Raw genomic sequence first — 13,894 nt, forward strand, 5'->3', positions numbered from 1 at the left:
TAAGGGAAAGAGGTCAGTCTGAAAAGGCTTCCTCCTGCTTGATTCCAACTCCCCGGCATTGTGAAAAAGGTGAAAGTTTGGAAATACTAAAAACATCAGCGGTTGCCAGGGACTGTGGCAGAGGGAGGGATGAGTAGGTGGAGCACAGAGGGCATTTAAGGCAGCAAAAGTACTCTGTCTGACACCATAGTGACGGAAACATGTCACTGGCGTTTGTCCAAACCCACTCTTATACACCACCGCGAGGGATCCCTAACGTAAACTATGGACTCTGGGCGACATGATATATCATTGTAGGCTCAGCAATTGTAACAAATGTACCACTATGGTGGGGAGGGTGCTGAAAATGGGGGAGCCTGGACATCTGTATCTTCCCCCCAATTTTGCTGTGATCCTAAGACTGCTCTTAAAAAAAAAAAAAAAGTCATAGCATACAGTCAAGGAGCCTCCTAAAATGTACCTATGTGTATGTTTCTAGGAAGAAGGTCAACGGCTCTGTGCCAAGCCCCCACCCCCACCCCCACCCTTAAATTATAAATATCAGTGGTCTGGGTTGATGGCTCTCAAATGTCAACACGCCTCAGAATCCCTGGGTGGCGTGGTAAAATTCCGGGTATTCAGCAACCCTGCTCCCTCCAGAAGGTCTGATTCAGGCGGGTGGGTTGGGTCCTGGATCTTCATTTTTAAGTCTCCCACGAGCTGACTGTGATGCAGGTTCCAAGACCACGCTCGAAGGGATACTGCCCCACAGGTTCCTTGACATAAGCTTCTTGAAGGTATTTCTAGCGTTGATGTTTTCAGAGGCTTCCAGAAAACAAGCAGCCCTCCCCGGGGGCTCCCCGTCTCAGGCTGCAAAGGACAGCTGCCCTGTGGGCCAGAAGCCTCTAGATGGCAGTGCCCCGCCAGAAACGGAGCCCGCTGAAGGCCCAGGGAGAGGAGCCCAGAGCCACCAGCCCCACATCCTGCCCCAACTGGCTCACAGGAGGAACACTCAGATACATACGTGTCAACTGCGTGATGCATGACTGAAAGAATGGACATTTGAGGGGTTGAAATTCTCAACGATAGTAGCTAACATGTATTGCAAACTTGCTGCTTGGCACTCTTCTAGCCAAATTAGAATCATGCTGTCCATATTTCTCATTATATTCTGAGCATTTCCCCATTTTGATTTCAGAGGGTAAGGGAGAGGGAGATAGAAACATCAATGATGAGAGAATCATTGATTGGCTGCCTCCTGCACGCCCCCACTCCCCGCACTGGCGATGGAGTCCAAAACCCCGGGATATGCCCTGATTGGGAATCAAACCATGACCTGCTGGTTCATAGGTCAAAGCTCAACCACTGTGCCACACCAGTCGGGATCCCAATTTCTTTTCTTTTCTCCAAAAGCATCCTTTATATAGGGCTTCAAAATTTTCTGCCTAATGAAACTGGTGTGTTCAATCGACCAGTCCAGTGATGGCGAGCCTTTTGAGCTCAGCATGTCAGCATTTTGAAAAACCCTAACTTAACTCTGGTGCCGTGTCACATATAGAAATGTTTTGATATTTGCAACCATCGTAAAACCAAGATTTATATATATATATATTTTTTATTTTTTTTTTATTTATTTATTTTTAATTGCTTAAAGTATTACAAAGGGTTATATTTTTGATATTTATTTTATATATTTAAATGCCATTTAACAAAGAAAAATCAACCAAAAAAATGAGTTTGCGTGTCACCTCTGACACACGTGTCATAGGTTCGCCATCACTGGACTAGTCCATTACTCTTGATTTTTAGATTATTTCTCTCTTCTACTCCAAATACATTTCATATTGTTACATAAAAATAAGCTTCCAAAACTCTGATTATTCCCCTCCTGGTATTAAGGTTTAGAAGTGGACTTTATATGATCAAAAGCTAGGGCCTTGTTTAGAGATCTTGATATATTTGGCCAACTTATTTTTCAAAATGCTGTAACAGTTTGCTCTCTTAGAGCAGCATGTAGGGAGTTACACCATCTCAGACCTCCCAGCACAGTGGTATCCACTTATCTTTTCTAATTGCATGCAAAACAGTCTCTCTTCTGAAAATTTGAATTTCACAAAGGTGAACCTTTTATTCATATATTGATTGGTCATTTGTATTTCTGAAATCTCCCTGTAATATCATTTATTTATCCTTTGTGACATATTACTTTCTTATTCACATATATATATCTCGCCAACTGTGTACGTACTAGTATGTGTGTATGTGTGTATGTATGATTAAATTTGTCATACTCCTTTTCTTTCAATTCTGTTTATATTGGTGAAGTTTAACTTTATCCCCATAGCCCTGGCCAGTTTGGTTCAGTGGACAGAGTGTCAGCCTACAGGCTGAAGGGTCATGGGTTCAATTTCAGTCAAAGTCACATGCCCCTGGGTTGTGGGCTTGATCCCCAGTGAAGGGCGTGCAGGAGGCAGCTGATTGATGATGCTCCCTCATCATTGATGTTTCTATCTCTCTCTCTCCCTCTCTCTTCCTCTCTGAAATCAATAAAAATATATTTTAAAATAACATTAAATAAATTTATACTCATAATCAAGCTTTTGTTTTATTTTTTAAAGATTTACATTTTATTTTTATCTTATTTTTTTGTTAATCCTCACCCAAGGATATTTCTTCCATTGATTTTTTTAGAGAGATTGGGAGAGAGGAAGGGAGGGAGGGAAAGAGAAACATCGATGAGAGAAATTGGTTGCCTCCCTCAGGGGCCAGACAGGGACCAGGGATCGAACCTAAAACCCCAGTACTTGCCCTTGATCGAAAATTGAACCCGAGACCCTTAGGTGCATGGGCCAACGCTCTAACTACTGATCCACACCAGCCAAGGCTCAAGCTTTTGTTTTAAAAAATATTGTCCATTACCTGTATGCTTATAAAGTTAAATATTCACATATATTTTCCTCCAGTGTTTAATCATCTGTTTTACATTTAGCCTTTAATCTGGGAACATGAAGTGGTGCTCTAACAATTTTCCCCCAAATAGTCAATTTTCCTACTACTTGTTGACTAATCCATCCCTTCCCTCTTGTTTTGCTCTATTTTTTTATATAATTTTTTTTTATTGATTAAGGCATTACATGTGTCCTTATTGCCCTATTGTCCCCCCACACCCTCACTCATGCCTTCCCCCCCCCCCCAGTTGTCTGTGTCCATTGGTTAAGCTTATATGCATGCATACAAGTTCCCTTACCCCCACCCTCCCCTACCTTCCCTCTGAGGTTTGACAGTCTGATCAATGCTTCTTTGTCTCTGGATCTGTTTTTGTTCTATTTTCTGATGGAATACCAAGTTCTTACATAAACCAGGGTATTTTCTAGAGTATCTATCCTGTTTTAGCATTGGTGCTAATGCCTAACTTTTAATTATTGCTGTTTTATGTTTTAATTTCTATCTTTTATTTCAAAAATGTCCTTAGCTGTTTTCAGTTGTGAATTCTTTCAGCTGAACCTAAATACTTCTGACTCGTTTCCAAAAATCCCTTTGGACTTTTACTAAAACTATAAATTCAACTAAAAGTTAATTTGGAAAGAACCAATGCTCAAGTGCGGGGGGAAAAATGGGCACTTGCAGACATTGTTGGAGGATATATAAATCGGCCTTTTAGGAAGATAACTGGACAGTCTCTATCAAACTTTTAAATGTATTGATGCACTGACCCAGCATTTCCACTTCTTGGTACCTAGAAACCTCACACATATACAAAACAAAAAAAATGTTCACTGCCTGACTTTTTACAATAGATGACACATAAACAACATCACCGAGATCGGCTAATGAATTATGGGTAAAGCCAAATCTACAATCCTAGCAGCAGGCTGGCACACATGTACAGAGAAGGAAGGGAATTCTCGATTTAATGTTAAATGAAGAAAAGCAAACTGCTAAACAAATGCCTACAGTGTGATTCCTTTTTTTGCTTAAGTGCATTTTATTGTTAGACAACCTACATGACATGTTTTTTTCTTAAAAAACAATGCCCCTGCTCCAAGTAAACCAAGGTAGTCAACTTCGGCAAATGCTTTCTGTTAAGGACCAGTTAGCAAATATTTTAGCTTTGTGAACCACAAGGTCTCTGCCACTGTCAATATGTAAACAAGTGCGTGTAAATAAGACTTTATTTACAAAACCTGACAGTGGGCTGAATTTGGCCCTCAGGCTGTGTAGTTGGCTGACTCTTGGTCCAGAAAGAAAATTACCAAATGAGCCCTGAGGTGTGGCTCAGTTGGTTAGGGCTTTGTCCCGAGACACCAAGGTTGAGGGTTCAATCCCCAAAGCACATGGAAGAATCCACCAATGACTGCACAAATAAGTGGAACAACAAGTCAATGTTTCTGTTTCTCTTTCTCTCTCTCATTCTCTGTCTCTTTCATCCCCCCTCATCTCTCTCTAAAAATCAAGAAATTTAAAAATAAAAAAAATAAAAGCTTTATTTAAAAAAAAAGAAAATACCCAGAATTATATCAGCGGTTGTCTCTGTGAAAGAACCAGGACTGGGGCTCGGGGGAGAAAGAAGGCTATTAGCTTTGTCTGTTACCGGTAAGGATGCTTCCACATGGTATTTATCTATCTTGTCATTAAATAAACACTTTTATAGTGCTTTCCATATGGCAAATGGTACTCTACCTTTATAAAGTAATTAAATTCATTTCGGCCTCATAACAGCTTTAAATAGAAACTATCATTATCCACATCTTACAGATGAGGAAACTGAGACACAGAAAGGTTAAATAGTTTGCTGGGGGTCACACACACTTGCTGAGTTCGAGCGGTGGAGCCAGGATTCAAACCCAGCAGCCCAAGCCCAGAGATTACACGTCAGCACTACTTTTTTAGTCCTGCTGTGTTGTTCTTTTTTAAAATAGTGCTCTAATGTTCTAAACCAGCCACTTTAATCAAGAATTCCATTTTTATACTAAAGAAAAAGCATGAGTGGACAAAGAAGCTATTTTCTCTCTTTATGCTGAGACCATGAAACTGTGCTTTAACTGGAGTGAATAAAGAGCCAAGTTGAACATATCTGATACTGAATGCCATACTTCCTACTGGATCACAAGTTCCAGGGAAGGGAAGTTGCACAGAAGAGAGTCCAGATTTTAAAGACACAAAATCCCTTTGAATCCCAGCGGGGCATTTCCAGACAAGTCACTCAACCTCTCTGAGCAATGGCTTATCCATTGGCAAAACAGGCACATACATGCCTTAGGGGTTGCCATCACCATGCAATGGGATTTGCATGCAAAGCACTCAAGAGAGAGTTGAGAAATGGACATTACATAAATTCCTGCACAGTTGGAGGACTTCCTGTTTGTCTGGCAGGGAAACCAGAGCTGGCTCTGCCCACAGCCACAGTTTCATCTCCTGCCAAAGGCTAAGAGAAGGATTATAGCCACAAGGGCAACCTAAGAAGGGACTTCTGAGGCAAAGCCCTGATGGGCAGGTCCAAGGCACCATCAGAACCCCATGATAGTCTGGGAATGGAGGATGTTGAGGATGGGAAGCAGCATCTAACCCAGGGGTGGGCAAACTTTTTGACTCGAGGGCCACAATGGGTTCTTAAACTGGACCGGAGGGCCGGGACAAAAGCATGGATGGAGTGTTTGTGTGAACTAATATAAATTCAAAGTAAACATCATTACATAAAAGGGAACGGTCTTTTATTTTTTTAGTTTTATTCATTTCAAACGGGCCGGATCCGGCCCGCGGGCCGTAGTTTGCCCACGGCTGGTCTAACCAGTGGTTCTCAACCTGTGGTCGCAACCCCTTTGGCGGTCGAACGACCCTTTCACAGGGGTCGCCTAAGACCATCCTGCATATCAGATATTTACGTTACAATTCATAACAGTAGCAACATTAGTGTTATGAAGTAGCAACGAAAATAATTTTATGGTTGGGTCACAACACGAGGAACTGTATTTAAAGGGCCAGAAGGTTGAGAACCACTGGAAACCCTGAGAGTAGTTATCTGCAAGTTACAGTTCACTGATTGCTGAATATCCCAACCCAGGAGACCCAAATCCAGGATTGGCAAGGGGCCCATTTTAGAGGTGGGCAAGGTGAAGCCCAAAAAGCTGCAAGGCTGGTTCCGAAGGAGCCGGGAAAGGCATCCACCCATTCTTCCAGGCTTTCTGACCCAGGAGATGCCAAAGCCAACCTCATCCTCAGAATGTGCTGGCTGGGCCAACGGGGTCTTTGAACACGTTCTAAGTGTCCTTAAATCGATGTGCACTTTGCAAATCGCCGTCGTCTCAGGGCTGCCAGCTTCAGTCATGTATCAGCATCCCAGTGTCCCACCACCACATCACCCTCATAGAGTTTTCACTATCAGCCTTGGGTATTGTTATCCAGTTTGATAGAAGCAACAGAAGGCCCAGAGTAGGCAGAAGTTCAAGATTAGAGTGTCGATCCTTCCAAAATGGCCTAGGAACTGGGTTGGGCACGGGGGGAAAGGTGTTCCCTAGGGTAAGAGGACTGTGGGATCTGGCAGCAGACTTCCTGGGTTCACACCCTGACTCCGAATTTCTGGGACCATTCATCAGCACTCCAATCCTTACCAGGGACCCTCCAGACAAGCCCTGCCCAGGGAGAACTGTCCCTTTAAGATTCTGGTGGGCAGGTCCAGCCATTTTCAGGAAGCTGACTCTGACATTTCTGTCTTCCAAATTCCAGGCCCAAACAGGAAGTGAGTCACCACAGGAGAATGTGTGGCTCCCAGCCTTAGGCAGACTAGCAAGGCCAACCAAGGACCAGCCCTTTGTGGGGGTCAGGCCTTTATGAAGTGTATGACTGATTTCTAAGCCGAGGAACAAGATTTCAGCATCTGCTTGCATTACTGAATAGCAAGCAACTAGAGAAAGTCTCAAATGCAATCCAAGTTCATCTGAGTTGACCAGTCAAGCAGGTCACAGGGGCATCTTTTGGTGACTGGCAAGGCCAGACCCCCAAACAAGAGGTTACTGAGCACACACTCAAGCCAGCTAAATGATTTATGTGCTCACAACACTCTGAGGCAGTTATTTTTGTCATCCCTACTTTGCAGATGAGCTGAGGCCCAGGTTAAAGTAACTTGCCCTAGTTCCTACCTGCCCCACTCTCCTATTCTCTTGAGTTAGAAGCCACAGATTTGGGTTCAGATCCTGGTTTGGCCACCCCCCTTAAGCTTTTATTTCTAACCTGTAAAATGGGGTCCCCTCATCCCTTCAAAAACTATTTACTGGATGCCTACTTGGTGACAGGCACAAAGACAGGTTAAAGAGTGAACACTGACTCCAGGAAAGGCTGACTAAAACAAAAGTACACCAGTAAATAAAATCACAAGACATAATGAAAAGCAAAGGGCAGATAAAAATGCAGGAGGGGGACATCCAAAACAAATAAAAACGTGACAGCCTTTTTAAAAAGTAGGTAGAAGGGCATCCCAGGAGCAGACGTAAATCAAAAGAATTCCACAATATTTCTACAACTTGCAGCTGTAGTAAATGTTAACCAGAAGCTTCGAGGTTTCAGTGGGGTGACCCCAGACCCTGCCATGCCCAAGGGAAGGAAATCCTCACTGCTGGCACCCACTGAGAACGCCAGCTGGGGTGATAGCAGACACAGGCCAGGCCCTGGTCCTCCCCAGCCTCAGACAGCACCAGCTCCACACCTAGGTGCTGGGGAAAAACCCACCCCTTCCCCTTTAGCTCCACCCTCTGCCTTCAAGGAACCTCCCCCACAGCTGGGCTGTGAGCCTGTGCCAGGAGGTAAACTAGCCAGTGATTCTACACGAGCCCACTGCTCATGCCCAGGAATGCCACTGCTCTGGCTTCCACAGCCGGAAGTCCACTGCATGGTGGCCTCAGCGGTCAGGAGTCCATTTAAAACGGGATTGCACTGGGATGTCAGGTCCCAGGCAGCTTCACAGGAGCCCACCTGCTGTCCGCATGTTGCACGCGGCTGTGAGCTGCTGGGAACAGACTGTTCCTTCCCTGGGGTGGATGTCACCAAGGCCATTCCTGGTGGCATTCCCTGCACATCAGCACATTCTTTCCCTCTCCCTCCCCCCACTTCTCACTTGGGAACAGCCTCCAACCTGAGTCACCCCTTACCAGCCTCAAGACAATTCGCCAACCACTTCAATCCCCCCAACCCCTGTGGAAAAATGAAGAGAATACTATTTTGTAGCCACTTCCTTGTAGCCAGGATTAAGAATTCAGTGCTCATCTTGAGCCAGGTGCCCTTGTAATCACAAGGTTCTAGGACTTCCAGGCACAGCGGCAGTGAGGGATCCACAAGAGTCCGAGGCATGCCCAGCGCCACACAGATCGGTGGCCACAAAGCCAGGCACTGAAGCATCTGGTCAATGGGTAAATGGAAACAACAGTACCTACCCAACAGCAGAATGAGCTCCCAGGAACTTTATTCCTTGCTCATGAATATTCATACATAGTAAAAGATGCAGATCAGTATAGGCTGGTAAGGGGAAGAGCTCCACCCAACTTTAACTGAAAACAAAAGTGCAGTTGAAGAATGTACATGACCTTTTTTGTAGGTTTCAGGAAAACATAGGTCCATGTAAGTAGTTAAGTACACTAAGTAATTCTTGACAAGGTAGGGAGATGTGGAGTCTGTAGGGATGTGGATGAGTGTACCCCACCCTGATTTGGGGAACTGCTTTTAATTAACAGGATTCCAAGTGGAGCCAGCATGCTCAAGGAACAAGGTTCTTCCTATTTCCTGCTGTGGTCACCAACCTTGGCATTGGCCTGCTTCCCTCATGGCGGCAGGCCACACAACTCAGGCTCACCTGCACACACGATGACATCCACAAGGAGACCGCTCAGGAAGACTCCACCTTGAACCTTTCTGTACAATTTTCCCCAAAGTGTAATGTTTTAAATGTAAACAGAGGCAAGCGGATGGTAGGACTTAGGATCCATTTTCTTGAATTAGCTTTTTTTTTAAGATACCGTCCCCACGCCAGACCTTTGGATTTAGTGTAAATGGGGAGTCCAGGATCTGTATTGTAACCCTTTACCACGGGGACAGCCCCCCAGGTAGAGAGGCCCCTCCTGGTGAGCCAGGATTCACCTCACTGGGGCCTTGTGGGTGTGAACTTCCTCCTGCCCACTGCCCCAGGCTCTGGTCATGTCCAGACTTCCTCAAAGCCTGAGGAACTAAAGGTAGATGAGCAGGTAGCATGAGGTTTCGGAAAGGCGCAGGCCTCAGCAGCCCCAGCTGCCCTCAGCCTCAGGGCTCCGCGAGGAAGTCCAGACCCATGGGCCATCTGTCCAGGAACAACCTGTAAAGAGCCCAAGTAACATTCCCCTTGGAATTCTCTGCAGAATGCCCTGGAGATCCTTGGATGCTGGTTCTCTACCGGAGGAGCTGGAAAAAGGCTGGTGCCTGGTCCCATCTGACAGAGTCCCAGTTAGTTGTCTGAGCACATTCTGAGCACGGCTGATCCTGTGCAGACAGGTTGAGAACCACAGAACTGGAGGGGAAAGGAAATGGGAACTGACTAGCGTGGATCCCAGGAGAGCTCCCCTCAGTCTACGGAAATTTTATCCAGCCAGCCAGTGAGGTGACCACATTTAATGGCTAACGTGTAAGTGCTTACCATGTGCCAGCCATCAGCTGGGCTTCATCATCTCGACACAGATCCACGGCAGTGGCTCACCTACATCGCACCGACCCCGAAGTCCTGCTCTTGAGACTGTTAGGGCCCAAGAGGAAAAATAGGGACTCTTCATGAAAACCTAGGAAATTTCTTCAAGTCACCTTTTATCTACTCACTCATTCAAGAAATGTCCAAGTACCTACAAAGGGCAGGGAGCTGCCTTCCAGAGAGCCAGGTTTCCAAACTGGTTGTGGAAGCAATGCAGTAGTTCACATACAGCATAGCATACTGTAATATTTTAAATGTAAACAGAGGTAAGCGGATGGCAGGACTTAGGATCCAGTGCACCAGATATGGGTAAGAGAACAGCTCTCTACAACTCGTATTACTTATGGTGGATGTGTGCGTCTGCACACGAGGTCTTGATGGGAGGTATCTCTGTGGACCACAGTACAAAATATTTAAGCAACACTGAGATGGGCAAGAAATAAGCCATAATATACAGAATGTAATCGTGTTAGCAAACAGTTCTGTGTTAACCTAGGAACCCTCAAACAACAAACCAAAACTGCTCAGCAGTCATCAATTTCTAGATGCGCCATGAAATCAACACTGCCACTGTGGTTACGACACCACCTTGGGAAAAAAGATGGGGAGAGTCCTAGCTGGTTTGCCTCAGTTAACAGAGCGTTGGCCTGTGGACTTAAGAGTCCGGGGTTGTGGGTACAATCCCCAGTAGGGGGCATGCAGGAGGCAGCCAATCAATGATTCTCTCTCATCATTGATGTTTCTCTCTCCCTCTCTGAAATCAATAAAAATATATTTAAAATAACAAAAACTAGGACTTTTGAAGCTCACAGCAGCTCCACACTTCCAGCAGCTCAGCAACACGTCCACCAGACTTAAAAGAAGTGATGTCACAGCCCTCACTACTAACGTGTACAGCTGTGCTAACAGGGAGCTGCATCAAAGCCCTTGCAGCACACACCAAACACCTCAACTTTGGTTCACCAGACACGGCACCCCGACCTACGTGAGCACTGAGCACTACGGTTAGGCTGCCTGTAGTTGCTGGTCTGTGGCATCTCCTTGGCAGGCATTCAACCGGTCTGAAAAACAGTCTCTTACTGACATAGGGACAGCTTTCACAGCACACAAATGTCACTGTGTATTTGGTACCTACCCCCCGCCCCCCCCCCCCCCGGGCTGGTTTCAAACTGCACCAAAACAAGGTGAAATCAGTCTACTTTCAAGACTGTAGCTTCCAAATTCCCATTAACCAGAATGACTGACATCATACTTATAAACATAGAAAGTGATTTGGAAGATTACTCTCCAAAACTGGTCAGATTTTACCTGGGAGGAGGGTGGAGGAGGACAAGTTATAAAAGGACCTGTATACGAACATCGAACATTGTTTTTACAGAAATTCATGTTAATTTGTTCCGCCATTCCAGTCCTCAAGGGGCCCCCTGAAGGAAGACAGATTACAAAAGTAAATGTAAATTATTCATGGAATCCAGATCACCAAGCTTCATGTCATTTTTTTTAGATTATACCTATTTCACAGATGATGCAATTGAGCCCAGGGAGGCCCAGGTACCCACACATAATTAAGTCAGCATTCAAATCCACATAATTTCAAACAAAGGTTCTTTCTCCATATGAGGGGGCAAAAAGCAAATGAAAATATAAGCTCCCTTCTGCCTGCAAGTAGTATACTTAGCCAATCTCGGCTAGGACACGGGGACAAAGGCACACTTGTCGTCACCTTGTCCACAGTTTAACTGTTCCTTGCAGAAAGTACTTTGGTAGGATTCATCAATGTCTTAAATTTGAATTCCTTTAAACCAGCAATTTTACCTACAGAAATATATCCTATAGAAACCTAAGGAAACTAGAATATTGCCTGACCAGTGTGGCTCAGTGGTTGAGCATGGACCTATGATCCAGGTCACAGTTCCATTCCCGGTCAGGCCACATGCCCAGGTTGCAGGCTCAATCCCAGTGTGGGGTGTGCAAGAGGCAGCTGACCAATGATTCTCTCATCATTGATGTTTCTCTCTCTCCTCCCTTCCTCTCTGAAATCAATAAAAGTATTTTTTTTAAAAAAAAACTAGAATATTCACTGCTGTGCAGTATACTAATAATTAAACTGTAATTCCCTTAAGGCCCACCCATACAATGAAGTACTGTTAGGTCATAAAACATCTGCACATATATTTCATGCAGAAAGACATGCATACACTATAACCAGTTGTGTGGCTTAATTTTTGCAGTTTCAGATTTCTTTAAATTATTAATTCAATATAAATAAAATGAGGGGACATCAGAAACTTGGAATAGCGTCAATGAAACTTCCGAGTTTTGCTAAGGGCTACAAGTTTGTGTTGAATCCTGAAAACTCTCTCATGTCACAGGCTGCTATCTGCTGAACTTTAAGAAAACATGCATGTCCCATCACAGGAAGTAAAACCCTGGATCTCACCATGTCAAATGCATTAGTCCAAGACAAGGAATATCAACCAAAATACTGTCCCCACTAAAACATCACACACCTCAGAAAGATTCTAATATGGAGTCTGGAAGGTCATCTGAACTGGTTGAAGTTTTAACAACTTTGAAAAGGGGTGGGGGAGAGCAGGCACTATAAACATCTGATCAGAATAATCTTCTTTAATAAATCTTAAGTTTAGCCCTGACCGGTTTGGCTCAGTGGATGGAGCGTCGGCCCTGCGTACTGAAGGGTCCCCAATTCCATTCTGGTCAAGAGCATGTGCCTTGGTTGCGGGCACATCCCCAGCGGGGGGTGTGCAGGAGGCAGCTGATCAATGTTTTTCTCTCATTGCTGTTTCTAACTCTCTATCCCTCTCTCTTCCTCTCTGTAAAAACCAATAAAATATATTTTAAAAAATAATAATAAATCTTAAGTTTAACTTTAATAAACATGGGTTTTATCCTAGCCAGTTTGGGTCAATGGATAGAGCACCAGCCTGAGGACCAAAGGGTCCCGGGTTCGATTCCGGTCAAGGGCAGGTACCTTGATTGGATGGATACTCCTCCCCAGCCCGCGACCTGGTCGGAACTCATGAAGGAGGCAACCAATGTGTTTCTCTCACATCGATTTCTCTCGGTCTTTCCCTCTCTCTTCCACTCTCCCTAAAAATCAATGGAAAAATATCCTCAGGTCAAGATGAACAAACATTAAAATATTAAGTAAACAAACATGGGTTTGTTTTTTACCTTGTTTGGAGGGACCTTCCAAGTCACTCCATTCCTAGAGGACAGAATGTATTTCTGAAGATTCCCAACTTCATCACTAGACACCCTAACGAATCAACCTAATAGACAAAGTGACAGTTGTATGAAATAAAATGCAATGAGATTTACTAAGTCACTACATGCCTCAAACAATCTAGGCAGTAATCATGCCAAAAATTTAAGGATTTGTTCACACATTTTCTAAAATTAACTGTGCTGTCCATATCCCCAACTAAAGGCCCCATTTCCAAATCACCTCTTGGTATCTTGCACCTTCACTGCACTCAGGTTGGCTCACCCTCACCATCAGACAGACCTTGGCCATGTCCTTGCTATACAGAGAGCTTGCCCACCTTTCACTGCTGTACGGAAACCTGGAGACCCAAAGCCGCAATTACTCAAGTTGATTGAGTTCCAACAGCCCTTAGGGGAAAAAATGTAGACTAGTTCCTTTTTAAAAGCCTGGACTTCATTTGATTACAAAGAGTTATTCAGATGTGATGAACACAACAAAACTGCAGACAAGCCCCATGGTTTTTTGGTTTTTTGAAATATTTATTCATTGAATGATTTAAGGTGTGTACCACTACTCCAGTTGGGTAAACCACATTGAAGAATTTGACTGCAGGTCTTCAGATTCAGCCAAATGTTTCCATTAATTTCACTCTATAAAATACCAGACATTATAATTAAGGTTTTAATGCTTCAGCCATGCTCAGAACACTGCAGTGTAAGGATGACTTCAACCCACTCATGCCAAGTTAGGATGAAAGGAACAGAACTAATGAGCTACGATGTCTAAAAGAATCTGATAATCTCAAGATGAAAAGAGATTCTGTTCCCCAAAAGCAAAGTGTTAAGTTTTAAAATTCAGCCTACAATGTTCTCAAGAGACTGGGGGGAGAAAAAAAATCATTACTTTAAAAGTACCACACATATATGCAAACTTCCATGATTCGTTTTATATCTAAAATGGTACAAAGAAAGGCTTTAAAAATCTAG

Source organism: Myotis nattereri (assembly GCF_964212035.1).
Source record: "Myotis nattereri genome assembly, chromosome: 4".
In the NCBI taxonomy this organism is placed as follows: Eukaryota; Metazoa; Chordata; class Mammalia; order Chiroptera; family Vespertilionidae; genus Myotis; species Myotis nattereri.